The 16,420-nt window shown below is 36.4% G+C and overlaps 1 protein-coding gene across 1 annotated transcript in view; it reads left to right on the forward strand.

The window, feature by feature from the left end:
• Positions 1-232: 232 nt before the first annotated feature.
• Positions 233-16,420, forward strand: part of LOC139937296 (ras-related protein Rab-27A-like) — a 38,998-nt gene continuing 22,810 nt past the window's right edge. The window contains exon 1 of the mRNA XM_071932400.1: positions 233-422. The gene's annotated coding sequence lies outside the window, so the exon portion shown is untranslated. The remainder of the gene's footprint in view (positions 423-16,420) is intronic.

The following is a 16,420-nucleotide window of genomic DNA, read 5'->3' on the forward strand; positions in this document are numbered from 1 at the left end:
TTCGAACTTTTATTATTATTTTTGGTTGGAAAAGGATGTATAAAACAATTGATTAAACTATTGTAAGCAGCAAACCCCAATCGAGGAGTCGAGAAGGCACTTGCACAACTGGTGCCCTGTTCTTATACTAGACAAACTAACAGGGTAGATTTAGGAACCACGGTAAAAGTAGGAGTGTACCAAAAATTACATGTGTTCGGTGTGCGCACCATGCAGAGCAGACGTACACATATATTTTTATTAAAACACATGAACACTTAACCATACGGAGTTCAGTTAGTAAACAACAAGACAGATCTCTGCTTGGAAATTGGATAGTATCTCTTTGAGAATTCCGAAGGTCATGAGCAGATGCCGTCGGATTTGAGGCCTGGTAAAAGGCCATAAAGAGTTACAAGTGGGAGTGCAATTTTTAAGGAGTGGTAAGTTTTACGACAGCAGATGTGAATAAAGCTTCGTTTGGAGCATTGCCATTGGAGTCAACCTGGAATGTTTTTTGGATGCAATTTGCAATGTGGACTGATTAGTGATCACTCATGACTTGTGTACAGTGTCACATTATAAATTGATTTAATGTCCCCACACATATATCCTAATAAATTAAATGTACTGATATCATGCTTTGTTTTTACTAAAAAAAGAATGTTGGCTGAAATTTTGGAAAGATTTCTGTATCCTCGACCTCGCGACCACTTTTTTCACTTCTTGGGGCAATTTTGTTTGCCAGTCAAAAGGTAATACTACATATTGACCAGTTTCGGGATCATTGACCGGTTCGGGATCACTTAAACTTTGCAATAACCAAATAATTATATCACTTCTCATTATTACCAATTTCTGTTGATAAATGTGAAGATTAACACCCATTAAACCAACAAATCCAAAATAAGGTGCCAAACATCATCAGCAAATAAATTATGGCAATTTTCCTGAAGGTTGTCTGCGAAAGTGATCATTTTTAGAATTGGAGTGCCGGGGCAAAAAATATTAATATAAAATGATAAGAATTTGTAAAAAAAAATTCCTGTAAATACTGTGCAGTCATCTTTTTTTTTTGAGGAGACGAAGTTACCAAAATCTTCTTGGGGGGGGGGGGCAACTTACCCTGGCCAGTTCGGGATCACTCAACATCTCATTGCGTCAAATGGTGCCGCACTAACTTACTAAGTAAGGTAAAATCATACTACTGCAGTAGAAAGTTTATTTAGTTAATTTTGAGAAACATTACTTCAACAAATTCTTGTAGATTTTTTTGTGTGTGAGAAAATTAAACTTGGAGGGGTCAATAATGCTTTTTAGGTTCGCTTCACTTTTTCATTTGCCTTTGCTGTTGTTTTGTGGTTTTGTTTCTGGGTTTTTGCACTGCTATTGAAAACACTTGCATGACATTCACTAAAGAAAGGAAGTCCAAGTCCATGCCAACACACCTCTGAAGTTTCGTGTCCTTGAGAGACAGTTATGAATGGGAGTATGGGTTTGCAATAAAGGGCACTCTACTGATTCAGAATTGATTCAACTGATCCTGAACTGGTCAAACAGGTGACGATACTTTTCTCAAAGCCTCTTCAACAGAACTAATCTTTTTTTGTCAGTGAATACTTGGTGAGTTTTATGTCATGTTTAGGTAAACTGATAAACTTTTTTGTTTAAGATTATATCAAAGAGATTGCAACAAAAAACAATGTGAATTCAAAAAGTGATCCAGAACTGGTCAAACGACTGTAATACCTCATATTTTGTGGTTGCCTTTTTTGAGTAAATTTATAGTTTAGTTAGATTTGAAAAAGTAGAACTGGGAAAGTTTCTGTATCTGCTACAACTTTTTCATTTGTAATGAAATAAAATACTGTAGGCCGAGTGAATGTCGATCACTTTGTACCCTAGCCCCACTTGTGTGGCCAAGGATAGCTATCCTTGGCCACACAAGTGGGGCTATTTGTACCCAAGCCACTTCGTACCCAAGCCACTTCGTACCCAAGCCACTTCGTACCCAAGCCACTTCGTACCCAAGCCACTTCGTACCCAAGCCACTTCGTACCAAAGTCACTTCGTACCAAAGTCAGGTCAGACGTGAATGAAGGAAACGATTTGAAACAAACCTTCATGTTTTTTTTTTTTAACCAAAGTTTGGGATTCGTTTTTGTTATCAGCACTGGTTATCAGTAAATAAAACATTCACTTTTTAGGAGTAATTTACGGAGGAAAAGCTTGTGTAAAGTATGCCCTTAATGCGTGCCATTCTTCGTCGGACAAGTCAAAAACGGAGCCCATGGCTCCATGAGAAAATCGCGTCAAAGTGAAGAACTTTAATAATTCACCAATAATAATAACAACTGGACACTTTTTTTTGCAAAGGTATAGTGAGGAACATTTAATTACCATGAAATATAATCAGTGTCAATGTCCACATGAAAGAAAGTAATAATAAAGCCGGCCACTTCTGCCAGAGTCAGACAATTGGGATACGAAGTGACTCGGGTGCGAAGTGACTCGGGTGCGAAGTGACTCGGGTACGAAATGACTTGGGTACGAAGTGACTTGGGTATGACAATTTGGGTACGAAGTGACTTGGGTACGACAATTGGGTAGCATTGGGTACGAAGTGACCGACATTGGGCCTAGTAGGCCTAGTATTTAATTTTCTCTTATTGTAAAAAAGAGTGAAAATGTGTTGGCAAGATATATGGAACGCTTTCCAAAAAGTGTGATTGTATTCTAGTTATGGTTGATGAAGTGTGTTTTAATTGTTAATAATTGTTTGTTGCGAGTCTGGGTTGGATGGGCTTTTATTTTGTTTGAATGCTTCTCATAAATAGGATTGCAAGTGTTTAAATGTCAACAGCAGGAGTTGGCATTTTCTAACTCTCTCAGCTAAGCTTATTAGTGATTTAAAACAGTTTTTGCATAAATATTCGAGCCCTGTCACTGCCTACTTTAGGCACATTTGTATGTTTGCAGCACAAACATGCCTTTTGCGTAAATATAGTACAACAGACCGATTGCGCTCCGTGCGTCACATGACCTATAGTGGGTATTGGATGTAAACAAACACGGCGTACTGCATAAACAATTAAAAAAACATGCGTTAAAAAGACATGATAACTTGTGCCTCAAAAAAGAATTGTACATTCTCAGAATCACTGAAGAATATTTTGGAGTTTGTAACATGAGACCTTACCGGTGGCTGAACAATGCCAGTAATGGGTAAACACAGTCCCACCAAATAGGAAATTCCAAGAGAATGTTCACACGATGTCATGTGTTTGTGCCTGGAAAGTGTGGTTTATTTTGCCCTCATTGATATGATTTTGTTGCCAATACTTTTAATAAAAATTCAATTAAGAAGCTGCAATCTCTTTATTTTCACCCTCAAACCATTTGATTAGAAGGGGTACATGTAGCTGTCAGCTATGAGTCGGACAACTTCGCTATCTCCCTTGTCACAGCCCAACTTCATGCCGTGCACAGCACAAAGTCCATGGCATGTGAGCTCGCTCAACCCCGGTAATTTACGTAGTCTAACCATACTCTCAAAAGAAACCTCTTTTGTAGTAGAAATCTGGGAACATCAAACAGCAAATGAGATTTCAATCAACATCACAATATTCACCTTTATAAAAAGGGTTCCGTTTTTAGTTAAAAATTCAATTCAATTCAATTCACTTTATTATCCACGATGGGAAATTCATTTCGACCTTTTAAACAACAATTTTACAAAATTTACATAAGAAATAAAGAAATAAATTTACATAAAGTGTTATTTATTGAAAATACAGCCCATTATGGTTCATCGGTACAAGTTTTCCCATGTCTTTCCTGTGTAGCTGTGTTTTTCTATACCCACTTTGTAGGTCACGTGATCACATGTTAACATTGGTAGCGCAATCGGTCTATTAATGTACAATGTGTCTCAAATATGAGTGCAATGTACAATGTGTGTCGCATCACTAACATGGAGAGGGGACAGTCCTTTTTAAATTTTAATTTGTAACATGATCCATGTAGATCAATATCAGAACTAGATCTTGGATTCTTGGTCACATTGTCTGTTTTCCTACTCATGATGTGTTTTTTCCTGAAGTTGCATTTCTCCCGCTCCCAAGTAGAAAATGCTTAAGGGCCAGTAAATAGAGGACTCTAGTTTCTAGCCCCAAACCTGTGTTGGCATTTTATACTGGTTTAATTCAGTGTACAAAATGTTTGTGTGGGAATGAATTCTGAGATCACGGCTGAACTTGCTTGTGGGGAGGATAGGGTGTTTGTTATTTTTTAGTAGAGACTCGAGAGCTGTTATTATTTCAATGACACAAGTAAATGTAGATACAGTACATGTATGTGGGCCCGCGAAGAAACATAAACTTTTGAGGGTCGTATATAATTTCATAAATGTTTCTGTTCTACATTTAAATGGAAATAGTCTTTTTATAGCTTTAATTAGCAAAGTGATGTAGCTGTGGTTTTAAAAAGGTGTCCATGTTTTTGATATGTGGCCGAAAATCTGAAGCAAGTATATGTCCATGCGGGAAAAATAGTCCATGCTGGAAGAATATCCCTAAATGTATCATTGAATGTACAATCTGGGAAGTGTGCACAAATTGAATGTTGCATGCTTTTACACATAAAAATAAAGTTTTGAGTTAAGCGTTTTGTGTCTTTAAAAGTCAAATAAGTGAGCGCTTGGAAAGTTTTTTTCTGCTGAAGATAACTTGTGGTCTCTGCCAATGCTAATACATTTCTTCATTATTTCTTTGAGTTGTGGCAATTTATATTTTTCTTTGCTGCTTACCAATAATTTGGTATTTGTTATCAAGATTAAAACAAAAATTGCATCTTGCTGAGAACAATGATTGAGAATGATACAATTCAGTGCACCTTCTTTAAGTTTCAGTGGTATTCGTTGACATGAAAGCGTGTTCAGTATTACTGACACCATGGTAAGCTGCATACAAGTTGTCCCTATAGAAACGTATAGGAATTCTAACTTTAAAAGCGGTTACATTTATAACCAAGTGTAACTCACAAACTGACCGATTTGGGCCTTCATTACAATTAAGCCAAAACCTAGGATGCAATCTTAAGTCCACTCAAACTTGCCTGATCCTCAGTAATGTACAATGAAAATGGAATACAACCTTTGACGCCTCTGGATTCCACATAGTTCCTTTTCTTGCAACAATAGAGTGATTTTCTGGAATTAGAGATTAAAGTGTACTTAATACCCCCCCCCCCACCCCCCAAGATGTACATCAGAAGAAAGTAACTTTCTTTCTACGTAATTGTCCTCTGTTTGGGTGAAATGAAGCGCCACAGCCGTGGTCCAGTGTTGAGAATGCAGGATTTGTAATCCCAAAGCTAATTGCTGATTTCACAGATTACTAGAATTATAAATAAGTGCATGAAAAAAGTTTGTACATTGTAATGTACAGTCATCTAGTTGTACTATCACAACTTCTTGATTCATAATCATACACTTTTAAAACCAATGTTTGTATGAGAGAGAGATTGGCTTTTGCAAGCTTGCTCACTTAGTGTTTAATGTATGTATATCCCCTCTTGGAAGATTGCTGAGATCCCTTGACAGGAAGATCATCTAAACAAGCTCACTGGCGTTTGTTTGACCTTTTATCTGGTCATCCAATGTGGCACAACATTTTTTAAACACAAAAGGCACTTCCCGGTATGCATCCAGAGAAAAATTGGTTTGTTAGGCCAAACACGTCTTGCAGCAATAACTGGTTAATCAAAATCCACTCAAAGGAATGAAAAAGCCAGGGGCTGAAATTATTTGGATCAGATGTATGTCGTAATGGATTAGACTCCCATAAAAATTGTTTTAAATGCCAGACCTCAAAGCAGCCTTTGCAATGTATGCAGCACAGATTGTATACAATTCAATGGTTACAATACAAATCATCCAGAAAAATGCTAGGCCCTGTCTGATTTGATTACTCTCGGACGGGTATGTTGTGTTTTGTAATTTATTGTTATTATTTTTTTTTCTCGAGGTGTGGTCATTATCGACCGTTAAAACACCCCCACATGACGCGATCTCCACCAATAGGAATAGCGAAACTTTCTGAGGTATTTATGAGTACTATTTTAAACATGTTCAAGGAGGCTCGCGGATAAAAAATAAAGCACATTTTGTCTGGGTCACTATCAAGGTAATGTATCCATAACCCTAATAGCTTTAATGGAGATCTCTCAACTAAAGGTAATTTTGAAACCAATTCTTTGGAATGCGTTCAACTGTGCAGCTTTCACCAAATGTAAATTTGTTCACTAGGTGTGTTAATCTGAATTGAAGAACAGTTATTTGTTTTTAACGGTACATGTACGTTTAAATACTGAGAAGCGCTGCAGCTGTTGATGTTGAGAAAGGATTACCTTTGAAGTAATTATTTGGAAAAAAAATCATCTCAAAAACCCGTACACTGATGTGTGTTAGCACTTTATACCCCGTACTTTTTGAGTCCTGTGAAAAAATATCACAGGCATATTTACTCGGGTTGGATTCGAACCCACGACCCTTGCAATTCTAGAGCAGTGTCTTAATAATAATAATAATAGTATATTACCAACTAGACTACCGAGATTGCCTGGTAGTTAGATGCAGTTCCAATCCTATGTTTTTGCAGCAGGTACCGCAATTATATTAATGTTAAGTCAGAGAATTGGAAACATTTATAAAACATCTCAGTTTGTTAATACTTCGACCAAATGCAGTTGGTATTCAACACTGATGACAGTCTTTTGATATTTTCAACTTTTTCTTTTATTGTATGATTAAACCTTTCTTATTTTTTACCTTAAATCAGCATGCTCTTGCAGGGTTCTCCTTAATTTTTTCCCCAAAACTGGACCCAAATTTGTTGATGTTTGGCCAAAGCACGCTAAATTGAACCAAGGTCTTCAGAATGTTTTCTTCATGCCAAGTGTCTAAATGAAGTTATGTAGCCCGGCTAATCCATTTGAGAACAAACATCGTATGGGTCATATGCGTATTCAGCCAGTTACGTACTACTGAAAGAGGCTCAGGGTTTTTATTGATTCTTGTCTTGACAAGTAAACGTAAAGGTCACAGGCCAAGTACATAATTGAGCTGTCACTGGGAAGTGAGGACAAGTGTACCCATCGGCTTCCAGAGTTGTTGTTGAGTCTATTGGATTATTAGTCTTTTGATTATTTTGTAAATTTTGTACACACATTGACACATGATAATATGCATATTGGTGTGTTTTGGCTGTCTATGAATTAACAAGCACAGACTGTATGCTGCACTTCATGACGTCTTTCTCTGCCACCGTATGCACAAATCATTCAAGCGTACACAGTGTAGTTATTCCCTTAATTTCACAGAAACATGCCCTTAAACTTTAAAGTTTAAAGGCAGGATCAGGATCATACTTTGGTGAATGATCCCAATGAGAAATTGATTGTGTAATTTGTATCTAAAAGCCTATACCTGTCTATTTGAATAGTACAGTATAAAGTATGAATACGTCCCTACTGATTAGAAATCAATTTTTCTACATATTTGACATTCTTGAGCCATAATTAGCATAGACAGATAGAGTTCTAAGCTACCACAAAAGTTCATTTTGTAAAATAAATTTTTAATTACGTAGTATCTCATTATAATGTACTGGTACCAGTATGCTACAAATGTAATACTCTTAACAAATAATGTACCCCCCCTCAAAGGCTTTTATGCACAGTAGTTTGTACTGATTACTGAAGCCCTTTACATGTAGGTCATGTCGCATTTCTCTTTCATATCGGGCCAGAAAATACATTTATAACACACACACTAAATAAAAACAGGGGAAATACATAAAAGGTGTAAAAAAAGGCAGATAGAAAGTAGGATGCTCGTCGAGCCTTTGATGAGTACATTTCATGATGTACACATTATGCACTGTATGGCACATCCCCACACATTAAAATGTACTGAATGATCAATGTTAGACTTGTTTACTTTAGCAATGTTTGTACTACAAATCGCATGCTATAATAATGTAAATAGTTGTACTGTTTTCATGTACAACTGTAAATGTACAACTGTAATTGTTTACTATTGTAAGTGGGATCAATAAAAATAAATAAAAAAATCAATACTTATCATAACCAAATACAATACATGAAGTTCACCAAAGCAAGCACATTAAGAAGAGCATTTCAAAAGCATCTGTTTGGAGAGAAATTTACGTTTAAATTAAATATTACTTCTGTTCTTTATAAAAATTGCACAGTAATTTTATACACAGGGAGTATTGATACTGCAATGTACTGGTTTTTGCGTGTATCCCAAATCAAAACTTAACCTGTGAAATTTGGGCTCAATTGGTCATCTAAATTGCAAGAAACGAATAAAAGAAAAAAAAAAAACTTTTTCATAGAATTCTGTGCTTTCACTCAGATGCATGAGAAAGGTTTATATTAATAAGTAGGATTTGAAACTTTGCATGGTGGAAATAAGATATAGAAGAGTTTGCGGTAAAACCATGTAATGACTATCTCTAAATGAGTTGGGGTGGTTCTGAAAAGAACAGTTGGATTAACTTGACGTTTCGATCAGTCTGCTCTGATCGTCTTCTGGAGAAATGGAATAGATATAAAATATATATTTATAACCTCGGTATGTTTTGTACACATTTAGTCCACATAGTGTTACAACTCCATACGTTTTATAGGGACCTAAAACAATCAAATGGTTCCAAAAAGCCACACCATTCTTTGCCTTTAAAACAATTTCCAACAAATATCAAAAATTTTCAAGATTGATAAACTCTGAACGGCCCCTAAACTAAGATGTACCTCAGCAGCTCATCTCTGGAGTGCTGCATCCCTCAAGGGGCAATGGGGAAAGATCCCCAAATGGATTTGAAGAAGATTTGACTGAGTAGAGTCAACAAGAATGGCTGGAGGCAGTCTGGTGTCCTATTACTCAAAAGGGATCTTATTGACGTTGCTGTCACATTTTGAGGTTTTTCTTTTTTTAGTCTGTCTAAAAGAATTTGAGTCAAGTCTGAGTTTCCATATCCAGACTATACACGATGGCGTCTAGTTGCGTTTGTTATTGCTTTCTTAGGCAGATAAACAGTTTCAATAGCCCTTATGACATGTGCTGATGTGCATGATCAGCACGTTAAGGATTCTGTATGACCATGACAACCGAGGTCAAGTGATACCGGCAACCATCATGGCGCCCTGCTTTTTGAGCAATGCAGTACACAACTACGGTATACATGTACCTTGCATGTAATGTACTTCTAAATATTATTTATGCATACTAGCATAGCGTCTGTTCTCCGTTTTCCAAGATATATTGCAGTATATTTACAAATACTCTTGTAAGTGGTGCAAACGGAGGACAACCCTTTGTTCTCCCATTGGTTGGAGTTGTTTAGCATTGCTATGGTTTTGTTCACGGAAACGAAATGAGGACTGTCCCCAGTTAGTATGCCGTTGTCCCGGATCCCTTTTGTTAAAGTCCTCGGTATGTTTTGTACACATTATGTCCACATAGTGTTTCAACTCCATACATTTTATGGGGACCTCTTTTTTTCTCAGGTCCATACTTTGTGCGTACGTGTAGCATTAAAACACACTGCATACACATCCCATGTACATTGTATGTACTGCAGGCATATTTCTTCCTCGTTCATGTACATTTACACGTTAGCATCATCAAAGTCTTAATGGATGCAGGAAAAGGCCCTGATATTACATTATAAAATGAGACTGGCAAACGAGTCTGAATCAATTAAGCAACAGATATGTCCATAGCTCACATTAGTGCCTGCTGCAAATTAAATTAGCCAGCAGCTACATGGCCTTTGTGTAAGACTAGTCTTTTGATTCTAATCAAATGTTGTTAAAACTCCAGACTGATCAAGGATGGCACATAAATTGCAGTCACTGTGTGGACTTGGACATTCCTTTGTTCTGTAGTGTAAGAATAATTCTATTCTTCAACTGTAAAAAGTAGTGTTTCAAGTCAATACAAGATGTGGACATCTTTAGTTTTCAGGTCCATACTTCGTACAGTATACATGGTACAAAGGAAGCTTTAAAAACACTATGTGTACAATATTTCATCCACATTCAGGGGGAACTTAATGTACATGTTCGCTTAGCTCCTGGGTAGAGGAAGAGACCCTAATATTACACTAAAAATGAGACTGGCAAATGAGTTTGAATCAATTAAGCAACAGATTCATACATAGTTCACATTAGTGCCTGCTGCAAATTAAATTAGCCAGCGGCTACATGGCCTTTGTGTCGGACTAGTCTTTTGATTCTAATCAAATGTTCAAAGAAACTCAAAACTGAACAAGGCTAACAGCAATTTTTCCTTAAAGGTATTATCTTTTCAAATTCACAGTTATTCCCATACTTCCAGATACTGTACACTGTAGCCAAAACAATAATTTGTTTAATTAATTAAGTATGGAGGCGTCATCTATGAAATTAGTAACGATAACAAATATCAATGATATTTAGACTGATTATAAAATTCAATGTGTAGCTATTTTTTTGTTTGAGATATATTTCCCTCTGAAATGAAGTCATACAATTGAGAAAACTGTATTCTGAACACCTAAAAATAAAACCAATCAGCAGATATCAGTTGTTACAAACAAGATGAAGAATGAAGGACAATGTGTTTACTTGTGCATGCTTTTTTCTCCCCACTCACAACAGATTTTAAAAGCCCCACATACATTTATTGTTTTTTAGTGTACCACAAACGTATGATTAATTACACAAAACTTAAACACTGTTTTGGACTTTTTTGTCACCTTCACAAATTCTGTAAATAAGTTTGTCTCTGCCATCATTATTTTTGTCATGCTTATTAAACTATGTAGAAAAAAAAAATCCAAAACATGTTTTATAGTATTGTTTGTCATGCACAATGAACATTCACGTATGCAAAGAGCTAAACAGTCTACCGACTCTGCCTATTTTTGTATTAAGTTCCCTAAGAATAAACATCTCTGTGTTTTTTTTTTTTTCATTTTTTTGTTTTTTTTTCAGCCTAATATGCCTGGCAACAACAGTGTACAAATACAATCATGTAAAATAAACCTAGTACATGCTAACAACAATGCACCTAAGAGCATAATAAACCTCAACATTTTCTAGGGCACCATTTTGGTTCTCGTGTCCTGTGGTGTTTTGGCTGCCTCGCTCTGCACTTGCGTTGTGCCTATGAAAATTTTCCTTTTTTTTTTTCAATGGGCAGTTGGATGCCTGGTTAGTTTCTAAATCATCCACCAGTACAAAATCTCCCTAATTGCAAGATGCAAATGTAGACAGCTCTTCCTGAGTAAAAAATGAACATGTCACTGGGAATCTATGAAAATTAAAAAACATTTTGCAGAGTCGGCAGAAATCTAGAATTCACAGAACATTACGTCCATGTTTATGGGCCATAAACAGTGGAAATTGATCCTTGTATTTACGGTGCTTTTGAGTCCCTAGTGGATTGTAAGAAGATCTCGGAACTGGATTACAGGATTACAGGTTTAACTTGACTGGATTACCAAAGGATAAATGCAGGAAACGGCTTTAAACAAATTTTTATCTGGTTCGGCAATGTAAACACTCAGTATCATTAACAAAATGGAAACGGTTTTCAGGCAATTCCACTGGGATTTTTGTATATACATGTAGCTTTTTTAACGAGAGGAAAAGCACAGAAAAAAAATGGTGAATTATATTTATACAAATAAATGTTCCCACTCAATGGCCATGAGGAGGGCAATCGGTCCCTATCAAACCTTTCATACACGGGGCGTAAATGTACAGCGTACATCCATTACCATCGTGTATTGCAGCTAGGCCTACGCCTTTCTGTAAGTGCTTTTTGCCCTTGTTCAATTAATCACTTTCCGTTCCAATGTGTTGAGCCCCTCTAGTTTTTGAAGGAAGAAAAACAACAAATGATCTCGACGAAAGTAGGTTATGTCTACAAATCCATGGTAACAAGCTTAAGGCACACAATTCAGGACGGGTTTTGGTAATTTCATTATTCGCTTATTTGCTCTGTCGTTGTTGTTTCTGTTGTCGGGTAATTTGGAACTTGCAATTAGGTTTTTTTGTTTTGACAAGGTGCACATTGTGCAGCTACATGAGCATCACGCTTTTTTTTAACCTTGATTCATGTGGCGCAGCTCCAAGTACTGTTGCTCCTGTTAATAAAGGACGCCATGAAGATGAAAATTACATTTCATGTTGTTGATTGGACCGTGACCCCAACTGTGGTTTCCCTGACTTATAATAATAATAATAATATTTATTCGGGCAACCACATTTACAAGCACATATACATACACTAAAAATATTTAAGAAAACAAAGTAAACCAACAGTGGGGTGCCCAGGAGAGCATAAAAGTTAAAAAAATAACTGTTGCCAAAAGGCGTATGTCTCCTAAGTTGGTTGTTGAAGACCACATTTTAGAGGTTGGAGTTGCAGAAATTAACCAGGCAAATTTAATTTAATTTTATATTTTGTGTGGATATAGAGTCGGTGTTCTCCCAAGCTTGGCCAACCATCTTGATTTTCTCCCATTCAAATCAATGTAACCAACCGTAGAGTTAAGATCTAGAGGGAGCACGGTGATGCTGCGTGCACAAACACAACTGTGCCGCAAGGACACGCGCACCATTTTGTAAGATGAGCGCACGTGTTGTACATGTACAATGATGTACATTGAAATATAAAACTAACTGGTTTATGATTAACACATGCCAAAGGGTTCAAAACAAAATGTGTACATGAATAAACTATGCGTACCTTGAATTGTGTGGGTAAAATGAGGCAAGGTTTAGAAAAATGCATTGAACTTTGAAGACATCCATGAAAAAGAACATGGACTACTGTATGTGCTGTAAAAAAATGTACCTGAGGCAAATTCTAAAAAAAGTAAATTCTGAGAGCGGAGCTTTTAACCGAAGAAAAACCCTTCAGTTCTTTGCCTTTGCCTTTTAGCTACTGCAGGCATGAAGAGTATTCTTGAGAAACTCGGTTACACTTACTTAAACCAGAAACAATGAATTATGAATCATTCAGTTTAAGCTGCATCCCATGAGACCCTATTTATAGTATGCACGCACACAAATACTACTTGTGACAGTTTATCCATTCTGATTGGCCGAGAGGAGATCATGTGGCCATGTTTATTTGTGTGTATATAAAGTCAGAGTGTTTAACAAAGCCTGAAATTTCTTGAAATTTAGGAGCCAGGCTCAAAATTATAGCACATTGTACATTAGAGAAGGAGTACACTGACATGTACACACACTACTTGAAAAATACACATCCACGACTGAAATACATGTATTAGGTAACGTACCCAACCGATTCTACTTACTCATTTGATTACTTGAGACAGTACCAATTTGAGCGCAAAATTAAAGGAACACGTTGCCTTGGATTGGACGAGTTGGTCTATAAAAAGCATTTGTAACCGTTTGTTACCGTTTGTTATAAAATGCATATTATGGTTCTAAAGAAAGATATTGTAAAAGTAGAATACAATGATCTACACAAATATGCCTCAAAATTGCGTGGTTTTCTTTTTACCTCGTTGACTAACACGGTCGGCCATAAATGGCAGACCCTGATAGTTCGCGACGTAAAAGGAAAACCGTGCAATTTTGAGTGATACTTGTGTGGATCATTATATTCTACTTTAAAACATCTTTCTAACCATTTTATTCATTTAATAACAAATGGTTTCAAATGCTTTAAATAGACCAACTCGTCCGATCCAAGGCAACGTGTTCCTTTAATGTCCAGTGCTGTTTAAACCAGACATTTAAACAAGAACCCGGAACGTTTTATTGTCTCCTGTCTGCTCAGTAACTCATCATAATTTACATTGAAGTTTTTCCACATAAATCACTGTAATGTGATCATGTCTATGAAAAAATGAGTTATTGATATGTTTTGTGTGCACACCGTATTGGTACGTGCACACTCCTCCATAGATGACAATGAATTTGTATCATGCGTATATTCTGTGCACGTCAGTTCTAGCACAGCGCAGCACTGAATGTATCTCTTGGCTGTAACATAAGATTATGAGGAATGAAAAGGAGACTCCAATTTTGATTCTGGGCGGAATGGCAGGCTCTCTCTCTCTTTCTCTCTCTGAGTCAGGAAGGAAGCAAAGAGGAAATTAATCAAAAGGTTGGCAAATTAAAGAGATAACCCTACAGTAAGATGGACTGCGAACACACAGACACAGACATTATTTTTTAATGAAACTTGAACAATTACACAGCATGGTAACCAAAAGGTTGAAATGCACTTCATACAAAAACAAGAGGTGGTTATGGAAAGAAAGACCAAAGTAAAAAATTACTAAATACTATACACATTTAAAACAAAACTCAAGAACAAGACAAAAGGCATAAACCGCATAATATAAAATTTCTGCATTAAACAGACTTTCATTATGGATAAACATGGGTGAAGAAAAAAACATTGTGGGCAGGCCATTGGTTGTTATTTTTAGTCATTGGCTGGTTCGGTTAAAATTTTGTACTTTACATTATTAGGGTGTGTTTCTGAGAATTTATTTTTGAATTTTATTCACACTTGTTTGCTGCAATTTTTGGTTTTTCTTAAATCTGTTATTCTAAGTGGTATTTTTGTTGTCCGCTGTCATGTGCTTTGAATTTGAACAAAAAATCTCTCTGTGAAATAACTATTGAACTGTTTTTATGTGAACCAACAGAAATATTCAATGATTTTTCTCATAATTTGTCTTATGGCATGTACGGATATAAAATTATGTTTGATACTCAACGGAATTGTGTTTTACCCTGGAAGACTCAAAGTCGACATTTGAACATCTTTTCTTTCTGTTAACAAAGATAATTATTACACTTTGGTATAATTATTTTAATTAAAAAACACATGACTGCCTGGCTTGTCCGGTTGTGATGTACACTGGTCTTGGGCTAAATAAAATCACTGGCCTGCGGTAATTCAAGCCCTGCTAAAAGCTATACAGATTGGATCTAGTTCTTCAAGGCACTGGTAATGTTTGGTAAATGTCAGAGATTCTTACTTGGTTTATCCCAACAAGTGTATGCATAAAATAAACCTTTGAAAAATTGGCATCAATTGGTCATGGAAGAGAATAATGATATAAAAAAACACCCTTGTTGCATTACTTTGTGTGACTAAAAGGCATCTGTTGAAGTCTACAAAGACAGTGGACACTATTGGTAATTGTCTAAGACCAGTCTTGGTGTATCATGCATAAAATAACAAACCTGTGAAAATTTTAGCTCAATCGGTCTTCGAAGTTGCGAGGGAAAGACAAAAGCACCCTTGTCACATGGAGTTTTGTGCTTTCAGATGCTTGATTTTTACCAAGTAAGTTTGATGGCAACAATTATTTTTAGTAGTTGCCAACATTAGTGTCCATTGCCTTTCAGTTCCGCTTGTAGGGACATTCATCAATGTATGTGTATGCAGCAGTGTATTTTAAACACTGCAGAGATTTCTTTGACTTTTGGATTGAGACTCCGATCAATAACAATTTCCCGGATGTGCTTTGAGAATCAAGGGCTGTTTGAATTTGAGGAGTGTGTACATGTAGGTCGAGGAGAAATGAATCGGTGTCTGAAAAGAGAAAGATATATTATTGATGATACAACTGGCTCATGCAGTGCATCTGTTTCTAAATTGTGTACCTTCTTGCATGTGTTACTACATATGTAATGGATCGTAGTTCTCTTTCAGGCCCTGGGGGGTTTTGGCCTGAATTTGAGAATAAGGTGTCAAATCGTAGTCCAATTTTAGTTCTTCCCGAGGTCATAATAATCTTATCCCACAATGTAGGAACTGGTTCACAGCGCTTTACAATCGTACACTCAAACTTTTTTAACATTGCAGCACATAAAAATCTGGCAAGAGTAATTGTCAAGTATGGTGAACTGCTTTGCAGTAGAGTTTGATGTAATGTAAAATGCGCCTGTAAAAGTGAAGTCATAAAAGTGAAATTACATGTATTTTTGGTTTATGAAGGAGAACGATGCAAGTTTACAAAACATGGGTTTTTATAGAAACTGTACAGAGCATTCTGACGTACATTGAGATGGCAGCCTTGGTTCATCGCTGTTTAGTGTATGGCCAGCGTGAACCACCTTATTTACAGAAGAATTTGTCTTTTAAGAATTTTTGGTTTATGAAGAAAAACAATGCAGATTACAAAAATGGGTTTCATGGAAACATTGAAATTATAGTTTTTAGCATTAATGCTGTATAATTGAGATCACAGCCTTGGTTCGTCGCTGTTTGTGTGTATGGATGGCGTATATGGACTTAAAAAGAATTTGTCGTTAGAATTTGTCGATTTGCATTTATAAACAGAATCTTTGTAAACTTTTTCCC

Source organism: Asterias amurensis, chromosome 5 (genome assembly GCF_032118995.1).
Source record: "Asterias amurensis chromosome 5, ASM3211899v1".
NCBI lineage: Eukaryota > Metazoa > Echinodermata > Asteroidea > Forcipulatida > Asteriidae > Asterias > Asterias amurensis.